This window comes from Rattus norvegicus, chromosome 18 (assembly GCF_036323735.1).
Source record: "Rattus norvegicus strain BN/NHsdMcwi chromosome 18, GRCr8, whole genome shotgun sequence".
Classification (NCBI taxonomy): Eukaryota; Metazoa; Chordata; class Mammalia; order Rodentia; family Muridae; genus Rattus; species Rattus norvegicus.
Genome location: NC_086036.1, coordinates 14,495,803 through 14,511,563, shown reverse-complemented (window position 1 = coordinate 14,511,563; position 15,761 = coordinate 14,495,803). Strand labels below are relative to the sequence as shown.

Below are 15,761 nucleotides of genomic sequence, written 5' to 3'. Positions count from 1 at the left end.
TGTGGAGTATCTATTGTATTGGAGACGCGCAGTGTAGATTTTTGGTGGAGACAGTTCTCTGTGGATCAGATCTGAGCAGTCTGACATCTCTACTGTAGCCAAAAGAGGAAAACAATAACGCAATTATCCGTGAAAGCCATAGGAGATGCGCTGGCATGAAGTCCTGAGTGTGATTTAATAACTCCCTGTATTTGGCTCAAAACCAGAAGGAAAGACGGGAGGATTCCTAGAAGGCATTTCTGTGGTTCTTCATCATGTCTTCATATCTGTGAGCAGAGGTGCCGACAGCCTTTGCTCTTGTCTTTTCAAGGATAATGGTAGGGCTGTCCACCACTGCTCTGTCAGCTCAGAGCTAGCTAGCTTCTCCCTTTAGAGCAAAAGTCCCATTTATTCACTGCTCAACTTTGCAAAAGTTAACTCCAGGCTGACAGCCTTTGCTCTTGTCTTTTCAAGGATAATGGTAGGGCTGTCCACCACTGCTCTGTCAGCTCAGAGCTAGCTAGCTTTTCCCTTTAGAGCAAAAGTCCCATTTATCCACTGCTCAATTTTGCAAAAGTTAACTCCAGGTAAAAGTTTTGAAGTGTTTCTTTCGCTGCCACACGTCTCAGTACATGCAAGATGTCACTGGGCTTCCCTCTTGCTTGGAGACAAATGGAGCTTAAGAAAACTATGATATTTTGGCCAGTTATACCCAGAATGCAATCAGTGGTCCTCACAGTCTGGAGCACTGGTGAGCTCTTCAGGCACCCATGAAACTATGGCAAGTTAAATCATATTATAGGTAGCATATGAGCTTAGTTAAACCTTTCAAGGGCATGCAGATATAAATGTTTATCAGACATCAAGGTGTCCATTAGATTAATAGCTGATCATGGAGGCCTAGGCTAGGGAAGTAAGAACAGTCGTATAAAAGTGGGCTATCTGATAGGGGCTGGAGAACTGGCTCAGTAGTTAAGAGAGTGTATCACTTTTGATAGAACTTAAATCCACTTCCCAGCAGCACCCATATCAGGTTCCTTACAAACACCTGTAAGTCTAGCCCCGAGGGATCTGATGTCCTTTTCTGGCCTCTGTGCACACCTGCACCAACATGTGTGTACCCCCTTCTCAATCAGATGCATATATGGGTCTCCAGCAATAACATGGATGCAAAAGAGCTGGCTGTGTCCCTTGCCTGGGCAATGCTGTAGGGGATGTGTAGAGGGGGAAGGAATGGGGGGAGCTGGCCCTGGTGGCATTGACATGGGAAAGATAGGCTCAATGTGAGGGGGCCATAGAGATGGCCCTGCTCCTTGCTAGTCCACCCCTCACCCTGGCAGTGTAGGGGAGGGCAGACAGGGTGGAAAAACTGACCCTGATGATGGTATGTGTGAAGGGGAGCTGGTGGGATGACCAACCCAGGCTGAGATCCAGGGCTTTGAGATGGCCCACCCCAACATCTGTCCCATTGGTGAACTGCTGGGGCACATACATATTCAGACTCAGATCGGATATCTGAAGAAACAATTTAAGGCGTGGAAGGTTTAGTACTTTGGCTGGTGGTTGAAGTATAGCCTAGCCAGACAGGAAAGGCCTGGCAGCAGGCGACTTGGCTGGCTTTCTCCTTACCCTCTTTTTAATTCATTTTTAGCTTCAATAGGGTAGTGCCACTCACATCCAGCGCAGATATTCTCCTGTTAATTAATGTTTTCTGGACAAGCCTCACCTACTCGAGGGACTTCACCTGATTTAAACAATGTGAAGTAAGTTTAAGGGACTCTTTCTTTAAACCAAGTTATCCCAATCCAGCACCTTCCATTTAATATATGCAAATGCAGGGTGTGTGTGTGTGTGTGTGTGTGTGTGTGTGTGTGTGTGTGTAATCAGGCTGCATCTTTTTTTTGTTATTTTCGTGTCTATTATCTCAAGGTCAACCATTTTGCACTCTGCGTTGGACTTATTTCTGAAAGACACTAATTCTGCTTCTCTCAGTAATTAACAATCACCTATAGCTCTTTGTCTAGAAGTGAGATCCTATGAAATATTTTCCTCTTTATTAACGTGTCTGTTGATATTGTCATTGTTTCTATCTTGTTTATTACATATTTTTAGAATAGACTGTTTCACAACAAACTTCCTAGTATTCTGGTTTTTACAGTCTTTCCTCCCCCTTTTCCGCTATGTTGCTTGAACTGTGGCTACAGAAACTGTGATGTAGATGTGCCCACTGGGGCTAAGCTCTCCACAATCCACTGATCTCTGCATTGTGCCCAGTTTTGATTTTTTCTGTGATGGTTTCTATTTGGTATGAGGTCAAGCTCATTACACTTATCTGTGGGAAATAAGGATGAGATTTAGAATGCAGTAAGAATTATGCTTGTCTAGCAGGCAGAGAAGGAGGAGGAGAAACAAATAACACCAAAGTTGTTTGAGTCTCAAGGGGATCATATTTATACTTACCTAAAAGTATATAAATATATTGATTCTTATGATGTAGATGTATCTATATTTACATATATAATTAGGAACATAATATATAATGTCTGTAATATATAATGTTATATGTAACATATATTACACATAAATATATATTAGGAATATAATATAATCAGAAACTTAAAGCACATGGGTTGATACAAGAACACAGACTAACAAACACCCTAGTGGATGACACGAGTAGTTGCTTTCAGGATAGTACAAATGTCTCCCAAAACAACATAAGGCACTGATGTAGTCCTTCCGCAGCCTATCAGCGACTGAGGGTATTTAGGACACATGACTCGGATGATGTAAGTGGGGCTAGACATAAAAGATGTTCTTCCTGCCTAGCTTTCCTGGTTCTAGAAAATATGGTGTTAAGGCCCCAAGGGAGAGAGCAATTAAACCGTCCTACCCAGCTGCAACACCTATGAACTATGATGATGACTTGCATGGCAAGATATGCATAATCACCTCAGTGACAACCAACAATTGGTCCCACTCAAGAGGAGGAAAATCTCTAGCCAGCTTCCTGGGGCTAGTGAGGTCATCGACCTTAGAAAAGAATCTACTACTGCCATGTTGCTAGACCACCATAGTCCCTTTCTTTTAAAAGACAACTCTCACTGTAAAGTCAGGTTGCCTTCAGACCTTTTTGTATAGCCCAGATCAATCTCAAACAGGAGATGCTCTTACCTTAGACACTCTAGTGCCAAGACTGCAGGTAGGCACTGCCATGCCCTACTTTCCTAGTTAAAACATTTATTGTGGCTTATAGACTAGGCTGGCCTCCTCCTGCCTTAAGCCTCCTAAGTGTGGGGATCACAGGTGCACATACAGAAACCCAACTCACTTTAGGATTTTATTGACAAAACTAATTTCTTTGAATGCCTGAAACCAATGAATCTCCTTCCATTAGTCAAAGGACTGATGGAGTCCATCAATACAATCATTTTATGGTCAATCTGTGAGTTAATAGCCTCCTCTAACCTTACTGCCTGTGCAGAGCCTTAAGGTCAGTTAGAGATGGGACCTTGGTCCCTCAGTTATTAGCTGAGCACACAGATCTCTGTAATAGCTGTCTTCTACATTCACTAAAACACACACAGACACAGATACACAGACACACAGACACACAGACACACAGACACACAGACACGCATGCACGCACGCACAGGCACAGGCACAGGCACAGACTATGATAACGTGGGTACTTCATTCTCTAGTTTTTCAGGCACTCTATTTTGTCTGTTGCCTACCCATTACCCCAGATAATGTCCGCTATAAAATAGTTCTTTGCAGGTGAGTCTTGCAGTTTGTTTCTACAAATGGCACTAGAGGAGAAAGCGTTTCATACTGGATGAGTTCTGAGCCTGGGAAACTGTGAACAGCCTGTTAGGTGTGCCCGGCAGGGCGCCAGCAGATTGGTCAAACAGCTAGCGAGAACCTTGGCCTGAGGCTTCATAAAGGTTGAACTTCTTCTCATTTACAGTCCCTCAAGGGAACAGGGCTGCTTGGTTTTCAAGAATATTGTAGAGTTACAGGATAGCAGTTGGAACCAGGGCGAGTTAAACCAACAATCCCCCTATTCTTATCAACTCTCGGATGTTTTCTTGATGCTTGAGTCCTGCGGATCCTGAGACTCAGATTCAGGTCTTCAACCTTAGTGGCATGTGTCTTTATTTACTGATCCCTTTTGACCCTGAATTTCATCTTTTACAGTCAGTCGGATCTGTTCACAGTAAGAGTTTTTACTGTCAGCAGGGGCCACTGGAGGGGACAGCAGCATGGCAGAACAGTGCTAAGTGAAGGTCGTGAGTCAGTTTGCTAGCCGGATCCACGCTCCCAACTTCTGTATGTTGTTGTGCTCTTTGACTTGGTTCTCAGAACTTAATAAAAAAATTCACATTGAGGGCATAAAAACAAACTAGTTGTGAACAATTGTAATTGAAGTTTCAGTGGGTATTACCATTCTTACTATTTAAAAAAGATGAACACGCTTTACTCAAAGGATGCTTTCCTTCGTTAGAATGGGAACTTCATATAACACAAGACACTATCCAGGTCTGATATGCATACATCCTCAGACTGAGTGTGTCACACCAAGGTGTAGGGATTTTTGTGTTGTGAGTCACTGTATTCTGTACATCCTCATCTAACATTAATTTGGTGCAAGCAGGGAGGAACCTGATTTTTTTTAAACAAAATATGTCTTTCCTTTATAAGAAGTAATTAAGGTGTGCTATTTTGTTTATTTATAAAAAATAACAAATGAAAAATAAATATACAGTATTATCTTCTATACGTAGCCATATACAGTGGGTGTATACATGTGCAACAGAATTCAGCCATACGGAGGTGACCGTGGAGGCTTTTGAAACAGCTAGAAAGACAAATGTACTCCAGGAATCCCACATCTCTACATGTCTGAGGGAATTGAAACTGGCACTGCTAAGAGAGAGACAGACACACGCAACCCAATGGTCCATGCGGCCCCACTCACCAAAGTGAAAGAAGAGAGTGAGTGGGGTAAGGAAATGGTGGCATGCTTGCCAATGGAACACAAGTGTGGGTAACTGAATAGGAGTTTTGGTCAATTTCGTATTTATATAAATCAGGAGGATAATGCTAAGAGCAACAGTTATAAAAATGTTCATTTTTTTTTATTAGAAGCTGAGTGATAGCTCAGATAAGCACAAAGAAAGATGCTTTCAAGGTTTGTGTATTTACCATTGGCATCAGGGTGTCCTACTGGGGTTTCCTCCAAATGGCTTAATATTTGGAAATATTTAATTATTTTCTTACTATTTAGGGATGGAAAGAATAAAGTCTTAATACAGGATGGAAAGACAAGTCTTAATACAGGAAGGGTGGCTAAAGAAGAATTTTCACTGGTGACTCACACGGAATGTTTTTGACTTTCGTCACGTGACTCTATGCAAACATCTGTCAATTAGCATGCCTTTACTTCAGCAAGGACATAGATGCAGTTAGAGGAATGCTAGCACCTCCTTCATTCTTGATCCAATTGTCACCTGCTCTAGGTTTTCTGTTAACAGCTCAGACTATGGTCAGCCGGGGATTTGGTAATCCATGCTTAGAGAGCAGAGAATAATCTAGAAACTCTGCTGTTGTGTCTTTTACATGAGAACTTGTGGTAACGGCAGAGATTGGAGGTGTATTTATCCACTCAGGTTTGTACCTGGTCCTGGTCAGTGAACTGAGTGCAAATGAGTTCCCTATTTCAAGATGAAGCCTTGTCAGTCGCATTACTTTTTCACCAAATAGAAGTCTAATGGCTCTGTAGTGTTTTCCTTAACCCTTGGGGTGAAGATAAGCATAGCACATGTAAACTAACATAAATGTAAGACCTTACATGGAAAATTTGGGGGCATTAGATTAAACTTACTGTCTCAGGACTCATCTGATGAAGACTGAGAGAGAGTGAAGCAACATGGGAAACACTCTAATATATTAACTATTAATTATTAACCAAAGAATGGTAAGCAAAATTAAGTATGTAGTTTTGCCTTCATTGAGAATCTGAGACTTTTTCTGGAAGAAATATCAGGATGTAAGGAACTACAATAAAATGAGGATTAGATAGTTATTAACTTTTTGCCAGAGATCTTTATTTCCGTGTGTGTTTGGTCTGTGTATAGGTATGTGCTTCTTTGTATGAGAGTACATGGAGGTTAGATAGCAACAAAGGTATCTTCCTCGATTCTTCTCCACTTTATGCTTTTGAGATAGGATTGGATTGCCGGAGCTGCAGAGCAGGGATTGGATGAATTTCTGAATTGACTGGGCAATAGAACCCCTGGTCTCTGCTCCCCAGGCCTGGATCCCAGGTCTACCCCACTGTGTCTAGAGTTTTCCACAAAGAATGGGATGCAAACTTAGGTCCTCATGTTTAAGCACTTGATCTACTGAGGTGGCTTCCCAGCACTCAGATCTTTGAATTAGTCACCCGGTCAGGCATTTCATGCATGATAAGCAGATATGCATACTTTTTGAAAAAAATGATAGAGTTTAGTTGCTGTCGAGTTGATGGTTTTAACATCAGTTCCTGTTTGGCAATTCATGAACTACCCTAATACATTTGAGACAAAACATCTTGGTGAATCTCTTAATACTTAGATACATTATATAGAAATACAAATATTTATTTAGATATCTATCTATCTATCTACTCACCAGACAGCATATATGTCATTTATTTTGTAATAGAAAAAGTTTATCTTACTCTGACATGTTCTGAAATTGTTTTATTTATCCTACGTAAGAATGGCTTAAATTGTTATAAAAATACACCATCTTACCTCTTTTACTCAACAGAGATATTTGAACAATTTCTTAAATAGAATAATGTCTCTTTGAACAATTCCCATCCAAATTTTACTCAATGTGAAAATACAGACTTTAAATGTGTGGGTCAGTTTGAGATCTTGAGATAAAATATTATGTTGGAATTTTAAAAAAAATATTGCTTATTTTATTTATATACATTTCATCACCCCTTTCTGGTTTCCCCTTGGAAAACCTCTATCCCCTCCCCCATCCCCCTGATTCTATGAGGGTGCTCTCCCACACACCCACCCACTCCTGCCTCACTGCCCTGGCATTCCCTTATGCTGGGGCATCGAGTCTTCACTGGACCAAGGGCCTCCCTTCCCATTAAAGACAGACAATGCCATCCTCTGCTACATATGCGGGAGCTATGGTTTGATCCATGTGCACTCTTTGGTTAGTGGTTTAGTCCCTGGGAGCTCTGAAGTGTCTGGTTGGTTGAAAAAAAAATCAACTTCCTTTCATTCTCCTCTTTCAGAATCTCTTCCAGCCAAGCAAATGGTATAGTCTACTGTGGCAGGGATTAAAAGTTGGCTTTTTACTTTGTATTCTTTTTGGTGTTACCCTCTTGTAAACTACTTTAGCTCCAACCAAAAAATTTATTGGTACCCACTGACTTGGATAAACTATATTGATATTATACTCTGAAGCAGGTGAATAGAAACCATCAGCTTTTCATTAAATAAGGTTCCAAATATTTAACAGATTAGAGGTTTACATCAAATTTACCTGGTTCTGTACTAGTTTTTAAGAGTCAGTAAAATATTATAAAGCCCTATAGGTATGTATTCAGTAAATTTTCATTCACTTACCTTTTTGGTATACGCAGTACAATTTATTCATACATTAAATCACTACACAATTGTTAGTCGTAATTAATATATTAAAACTAAGAAGTTTATCATCTTTTTCAGAAGCATAAATATTAGAAATTTAAAAAATATATCATTTATTATAATTATCCAAATACTTGCCCATTGCAGAGTTTTGAAAAGTAAAGGTGAAAAAAACTGATTCTGATTATTGACACACATCTTCTATAATAAAAATTAGGTAATGATCACTTTGCGGCTAGATTTTAAAAAAAATTAGATATTCTCCCCCTCCCCCCAATCTCTTTAATGCAATACATGCAGTGTAGACACAAATGTCTTATTTGGTTTTGCTTGTGACAAAATATGAGTAAGTAATCCCAATTAGGCTTCTCATGAGTTCCTACTGCCCCAGGTCCCTCTATGGTGAAATTACAGCCATACTCTTCCACATGTGAATTTTGTTCACCTGTTTCTGTACCCAGGAACAAACGGTACTCGGAGACACAAACACTCAAGACCTGAGTGAAAGCTTGCTGGTCTGCCCTAAAGTTCTGAACAAGTGAAACTCACCCAGAGCAGAATGCTCAGCAGAATTCCAGATGTCACAAGAAGCCCCCAGGAAGCTGGGACCTTTCCAGTGACCTTGCTGTTCTATGAAACTTCTATATACTTAAACAGGAGGTTCTCTGAATGTTTGCAAATCACCACGAGACCCTGAGGACCTAAGACGAAGCTTTTGATCTCAATAGACACACATAGTCTATAGCTTAAACCCAGAGTCATCTCGCAGGAGAAATGACAGCTCACGTTTTACCACTATGGTCAATCCAGCAAAGTTAGCAATTGGCGGCCTGGGTCATATTACTGAAGAGAGAGAGAGAGAGAGAGAGAGAGAGAGAGAGAGAGAGAGAGAGAGAGAGAGAGAGAGAGAGAGAGAGAAGGGAGATTCCAGTCTGTGTGAAAATAGGCAGTTTGGAAAAAATGATTTAAGATATATTGTCCTTGTTAAGGTCTAAAATAAAACTTTCAAAAGAACCTAGAAATAGATCACTTTGTAAAACTGGATATTACAGAACAAATACAGCAAGAAATACTATGTTAACAATCAGTTTGTATTTTAGGGGATAAAAATCTACCTCAAAGATACCTTATGTTTAGTGTCCAAATAAGTACCCCCCGGATGCGTAACCACTTACAGGTCTCAGGCAAACTATCATACTTTTAATTAAGCTTACTGAATACTTTTATTTCTTTATGCCTTTTCTCCAGATAATGGTTAAGTTCTACATAGTAGGAAGAAGCAATCATTTAACCCTACACTGATTCATCAAGCATTTTCCTAAATATTTAGAAAATGTTCACAGATGCTTATCTCTTACAAATTTATTAATTTCAAGTTTTTGAACATTGTACTAAAAAAAAAAAATCGCAGAAGCTCCTGGTTTTAACAAGAAATGTTTAACTATTGCCCTTGAAGAGACAGTTCTGGATTATCCACGATAGAAAAACTTCTCTCAAAAACTTCAAGTAGAGAATTCTAAAGTAACTTTTTTGAGGGGTGTGTGTGTGTGTTTCCTTCCAAATCCAGGAAATTGGCGAAGGAAGTTGGGTTAGAGATAGAATCCTGTAACAAAGGCTAGTCTGGATCTCATCGTGTAATCTCAAACTCGTAGCATTACTCCTTGGCTCAGCCTCTCAAATAGTAGGGTTAGGACTGAGTCATTTTTCCTGACTCTGGTATCATCTAATGTTTTGAAAGCAAGGACATATTTCTCGATGGCTTTAACTACCTGAACAGGCTACACTTATTTAAATCTTTGAGGCCCTGAGCAACATTAATTTCGTGAGTGTGATGCACTCGAACCCTGTGCCAGGTCTTTCTGTACAAAAGTTTGAACTTTTCTTTAGTATACGCTATGCACTTGATTTACCAGGCCAGGAATGGTACGGAAGGGCGTGGGCCCTAAGTAGCTAAAAGAGCAGGATTAACAGAGCTGCACACTTGAGGGAGGGAGAGCGGAACAAAATCTGCCTTGCCCAGGATGTACAAGTTGCCCACATTACAGGGGAGATCTCAGGGTAGCTTGGGGTTAACAAACACCTAGAGAGAGGAAAGGGGGTTGCACTCAGCTGCTTCTGGCCTACGCCGCATCAGAGGAAGAGAAAGTCCAATCGTTCTGTGCTATCCCATAGGTGACCTTGGCCTTGCTGAACTAGGGCCAGCTGGGGTGTGGCATATTTCTGTAGAGACAGGGTCAGGTGGTGTGTGCCTTATGCCACACTAAAATCCTGCCTGGCAGGCTCTGTAGGGAGGGGGCATAGTTTACAGAGACCGGATGAACTGCTAGATTCAGCAGCAGTCTTTAGTGAGCCTCCAAGACACAGCAGCGCTTGAAGGAGTCTCGAATCTCATCCATGCCTGGGCACCCAGGACACTGTGTGCTAAGATCCTGTAGGAAGAGTCTAGGCGCCCCACCACCCCCCAACCTCCCCAGCTGTTGCTATGGCAACCTCTCTGTTTGAGCCTGCTGGTCCCCAGGCTGCAGCACAGCTCCCCCTGGCGTAATGCCGAGTACCAAGCACGCCCTGGAGGCCCACGGAGCGAGGCCCGGCCAATTGGTGCAGGCTTTGGTCCTCCCAGCCCCCTCCAATGTTGCCATGGAGACCGCCGGGGCAACCTCACCAGTACCGGCTGCAGCAGCCACAGTCGCTCAAGAAGAAACAACCTGAGCCCTCCTTTGCCCCAGCGCCTCTTCCAGGAACTAAAACCCAGCAGCTGCCACAGCCAGCCTCCCACAGGCAGGAAGTGAGAGGGCAGAAGTCCAGAATGGCCCAGTTCCTCCTCCACACCTTTCTTTATTCGGCTTTCGATTCTGAATTTTATACCTTAGCATATTTTATGACATAAAGATTTTAGAGGGAAAAATAAGATGATTCCTTTTTTTTCTTCCTGCTACATCTTTCCTGCAGCTTTCAACTCCAGAAAACAAAAGGGCCATGCTTAATCCTTAAGCTATTTTAACAGGACTCCTTCCCTGTCTTTCACCATTCTTCCCTCCCCCTCCCTTCCTCTTTTCTTCATTCCTTGCTCATTTCCTCTCTCCACTTTCTATCCCCATTACATCAAATGCACGAAGTCCCTAGCTTTATTAATCAAAATGGATTATATTTTATGCTGGAATATTTGGGGTTCCTGGAAGAAAAAAGAGTGGCTTTTTGGAAGCTCCTTTGCCATATTACTTCCAATTCCACACTCGATGTAGTGCCATATTCTCACTTTTCTGGACTCTCTTCCTTCTCTGTTTGGTATTGTTTTTGACATTTACAAACGGTGGGGTTAGAGGTAAGGGTCCGAGGACTGTGCCTGTGGATTGAACACTCCAGACCAATCACAGTCAGCTCAAGTGCAAACTCTAGCTCATGGGTGCTTCTCCGCTGATTACGAGTGTGAACGCACTCAGCTAAAGGGGACGCGGAACAAGTGGAACGAGCCATCTGTGGTCTTCAGTTGCCAGCCTTAGCCTCCCAGGCCATGACTGTCTTTGGTCAGAGCCCTGAGCTTTTCGGATTACTTTCCTATGTCACGAATCTGCCTGCAGTTTTCATTTTGGGAGAGTCCCCGAGTAGCTTCCAGTTCTGATAACCACACGTTTCTTGCATGGCTCTGCAGCTTCAAGTAGACCAGCCTTTCAATTTGGCTTTCAACGTAGCAATAGAGGATGCTTTTTCTTTCTCAAAGCTAATAGTAGGAGCACTTTGTTTGGCCACAAGTTCTGTCAAGAAGGCCTTATAGTTGCTAAAAGATTCTGACACAGTGCAAACCCCAGATGAAACTATGAGTTGATTTATTGAAGTGTCTGGACCTTCTTCTTTCTAGTTGTCTCGAGGACAGCAAATCCCGTCTTTAGTATCCCTCTTAATCCTAAGGATATATATAAAGGGTTTTCCCTGAAACCCCTCACTTTCTGGTACCCATTTAACTGAGACGTTGCCCTTCCCTTCTTTCTTTCCTTCATCATAGTTTTCCTTATTGGCTTAGAAATAAGATATGAGTTGTAGCACCTCAAAAACATGAAGGAAAAGGGCAGGCTATAGTGACTTGTGGAAAAGTCAAGACATAGGCCTATCTATGTGATAGAGAAGCCTGCTTTTTTCCCTCTGTCTACATATTTTATTAGCACAAGTCACTTGTACAGGATAATGGATATCATCTCAGCACTTTTAGAATACATGTCTAATGTTGATCATATTTATTTCCCCATTGTCATCTCTTTCCTTCTGTCTCTCCAAATCATGTTCATTCTTACTTGGAGTACTGCTTTTAAGTTATTTCTCCCTCTTTTTTGCTGCATTCCACTTATGCAAGAAAACATGTAATGCTGGGCTATGAACTATATTACTTAACATGGAGGCATATTCATTTTTCTGCAGATGACAAATTTTTACTGTTATGTATGATTGAGCAATGTTCCATGTAACTATACAACACAATTTATGAAACCAGTCTTCCACTGACCTAGACTTATCTCATGACCTGGATTTTGTGAATGATGACACAATATGCGTGGATATCCAGGTATCTCTATTTAATGATGACTTTCATTTCCTTGGATAAATACTCAGTTCATTTCTCAGTGGAGCCATTATTTTTTTTTATCGAGGAACTTCTGACTTTCATAGATTGATTTTTGGATTATGATAATTTGAATTAATGTAGCAGATTTTGGTAGAATCTTTATCTTGTTTTTGAGTTGCTTGGTACTATCTGGATAAATTAACTTCATTACTCAATTGTGTCTCTTTTACTTAGTTTTCATGCCTTATCTCATTGGATACAATTTCAAGTTCTGGGACTATAAAGGTAGCTCAGCAAATAAAAACGTGTAGTTTGGTTCCCAGCATCACCTATCAGGCAGCCCACAACTCTCAGCGACTCCAGCTTCAGGGGATCCAACATCCTTTTATCACCTTGAACACCTGCACCCATGTGCACATACCTTTCTCATTCCACATGTGCACATAATTTTAAAAATACATGTCTTTATTGAATAAGACCTGTGAAAGTGGGCATCGTTGATGTAGAGAATGAGCTTCATCTGTTCGCTTCACTCTGGCGTTAGCTAAGAGATCATCACAGATAGTTTTCATATGCTGAGGTATTAGCCTTCTACACTCAGTCTCAAAGGTTCTTAATTAGGAAGAGGTTGATTCTGTTAAGGATATCTTCTGCGTTTATTGAGATTCAAAAGTGTCATCGAATTCCCATGCACTTACATGGCCTCTCTGATTCTCCTTGCTGTTGATATCTAGTTTTATTCCACTCTGTTTTAATGAGTTACAAAATTATTTGATTAAAAAAAGATCAAGACATTGCTTTTGCCTGTAATCCATTTTGGAGACTACAGAGCAGTTCTCAAATACTGACACCCCTCCAATCCCTCACGGCTTCTACCGCAGCAAAGTTTGGCTACCTGATTCTGGGCCAGATTTTAGTAATTATGTCTCTCTCTCTTCACCCTTCTGTAAATGTTCACAGTCTGCCATCCTGTCTACACTCTTCTCTCTTGATGCTGCATTTTTACTTCTCCTGGTTTTATTTTTTTCACTACAAATATATTTCTGGATTTTGTCCATCAGCCATCTTATTCTTTTTCCCTATGAAATCTATGCTGTCTTTTGAAGCATAGATTTACCTATATACTTTAACCTATCTTTTCTGTAGCCATCTCAAGATCAACCTGCCCATCACTGAGCTGTGTCTACATGGAAAGTGGCTGCTTCTACGTTGTTCGTATCTCACTTAAGGATCTCAGGAAGTTCTAGTTAACTTAAGATCAGCTGCGTGAGAATACTGGTTGATTCATTTGATCATATCAGATTTTCCTATTAATAATTTGTGTGCTACAGACAAATAGTATCTTGAAAATTCACTCTAGCAGCAGAAAATGATGTGTTCATAGCTATGTACTTCAATTACAGATTTTCTGAAGTCTAATGGAGACATGACTTGGATAGCACTCTTCAAGAACAAGTTGGGCAGAGCTCTAGACACAATAACAGGTTTATGTGCTGGAGCAATGAGAAAGATTCAAACATGTAAGTTTCTCAAAAGGAATAATCAACTACAGGGAAGAGGAAGAATGAAGATCTCGTGGAGGTACCTTAGTCCGTTCATGCTGCTATGATGGAATTCCATAGGCTGGGTGATTTTACTTTAATTAATTAATATTTTTATTTATCACTCAGGATTTTATTCCCCTCCCGGTCCACCCTTCTACTGTTCCACATTCCATACCTCCTTCCTAATCTCCCACCCCTGCCATCTACATTAGGATGTCCCAATCCCACCCATCCCGCCAGACCTTTAAACTCCCTGGGGCTTCCAGTCTCCTGAGGGTCAGGTGCATCTTCTCTGACTGAACACAGACCTGGGAGTCCTCTGCTGCATCTGTGTTGGAGGCCTCCTCTCAGCTGTGTATGCTGCCTGGTTGGTGATCCAGTGTCTGAGAGTTCTCAGGGGTCCAAGTTAATTGAGACCGCTGGTCCTCTTACAGGGTCAGCAGCTTCTATTGATTTGCTGGGCGCAAATATCTGCATCTGACTCCTTCAGTTGCTTGATGGGTCTTTCAGAGGGCAGTCATGGTAGTTCCCTTTTCGTGAGCACCCCATAGCCTCAGTAATGGTGTCAGGTATTGGGGCCTTCCCTTGAGCTGGATCTCCATTTGGGCCTGTCGTTGGACCTTCTTTTCCTCAGGCTCTTCTCCATTTCCATACCTACAGTTCTTTCAGACAGGAGCAATTATAGGTTAGAGTTTTGACTGTGGGATAGCAACCCCTTCCCTCTCTTGATGCCCTCCTTGTCTTTCTGCTGGAAGTGGGCTCTACATGTTCCCTCTCCCCACTGTAGGGATTTCATCTAGGGTCCCGCTCTTTGAGTCCTGAGGATCTTTCACCTCCTAGGTCTCTGTTGCATTTTGGAGGGTCCTCCCAACCTCCTTCCTCCTGAGGTCACCTGTTTCCATTCTTTCTGCTGCCCTCAGGGCTTTAGTCCTTTTTCCCCATCCAATACCAGATCTTGTTCCTCTCTCCCCTGCCCTGTTCCCTTTCCCTCTCCTTTCCCTCCTTCTCTTCCCCCTTATGGTTGTTTTCTTCTTCCTCCCAACTGGGACTGAGGTGTCCTTACTTGGGCCCTTCAGCTTGTTGACCTTTTTGAGTTCTGTGGACTGTATCTTGGCTACTCTGTACTTTTATTATTATTTTTCTTTACTCTTGGCTAATATCCACATTTTAGTGAGTGCATTTCCTTTTGGGTCTGAGTTATCTCACCCAGGATGATATTCTCTAGTTCCATCTACTTGCCTGCAAAACTTAGGATGTCCTCATTTTTAATAGCAGAGTAGTACTCCATTGTATAAATGAACCACATTTTTTGTATCCATTCTTCTGTTGTGGGGCATCTGGGTCGTGTCCAGTTTCTGGGTATCACAAATAAGGCCACTATGAACAAAAAATTTTTTCTCACTTTTTGTAGATTGAAAGTCTGAGATCACAGCACTTGTATTTTATGTCTGTTAAGGCTTATATATATATATATATATATATATATATATATATATATATATCTTCTAGAGGGAGAGGACACTTTGTTATCACATTGTAAATGACAGAAGGGAAGGCAGAGAGGGACCTTTGTGCTCTGAAAAGTCTTACAAGAACATCTAATTCTATTTAAGGCAGAAGAGCCCCTCTAACCTTTCTCAATACCCATTGTTATCTTACCTTTGAAGAGATTCTATTGAACCATTGTATAGAGGGAAAGATTGGTTGGTTTTAAAGGACTAACCAAACTAGTCAAAAGAGAAAGTGAGCTCAGGTAGGAGTAGAAATGCAGCATTTGCAGGACTCTGTAGGACTCAGCAATTTTTGATTTTTTTCCTGTATGCAGAAAATATTTTCTGTGCTAATTTTTTTTAGCAGAGGGTATTGCTAAGGAGGGTGGGAGGAATTGTTCCAGTGTTTTTCAAAGATCATCTGGCTTTAGGGTAGGGATTGAATTAAAAAGGTGAGAATTTGGATATGGGAAAGAGAAATATAATGGTGCTTTTCCATGGATGTCAGAGAGAGGGACATGGGGGGCGG

General features: G+C 41.4%; 1 protein-coding gene across 7 annotated transcripts in view; it reads left to right on the top strand.

The window, feature by feature from the left end:
• The window catches only part of Nol4 (nucleolar protein 4), a 362,395-nt gene that overhangs the window by 58,134 nt on the left and 288,500 nt on the right, over positions 1-15,761 (top strand). The window contains exon 1 of one of the 7 annotated variants that reach the window (XM_039096915.2): positions 13,602-13,718. The exons of the other annotated variants lie outside the window; for them this stretch is intronic. The gene's annotated coding sequence lies outside the window, so the exon portion shown is untranslated. Of the gene's footprint in view, positions 1-13,601; positions 13,719-15,761 lie in introns of those variants that run through there. 7 annotated transcript variants of the gene reach the window in all.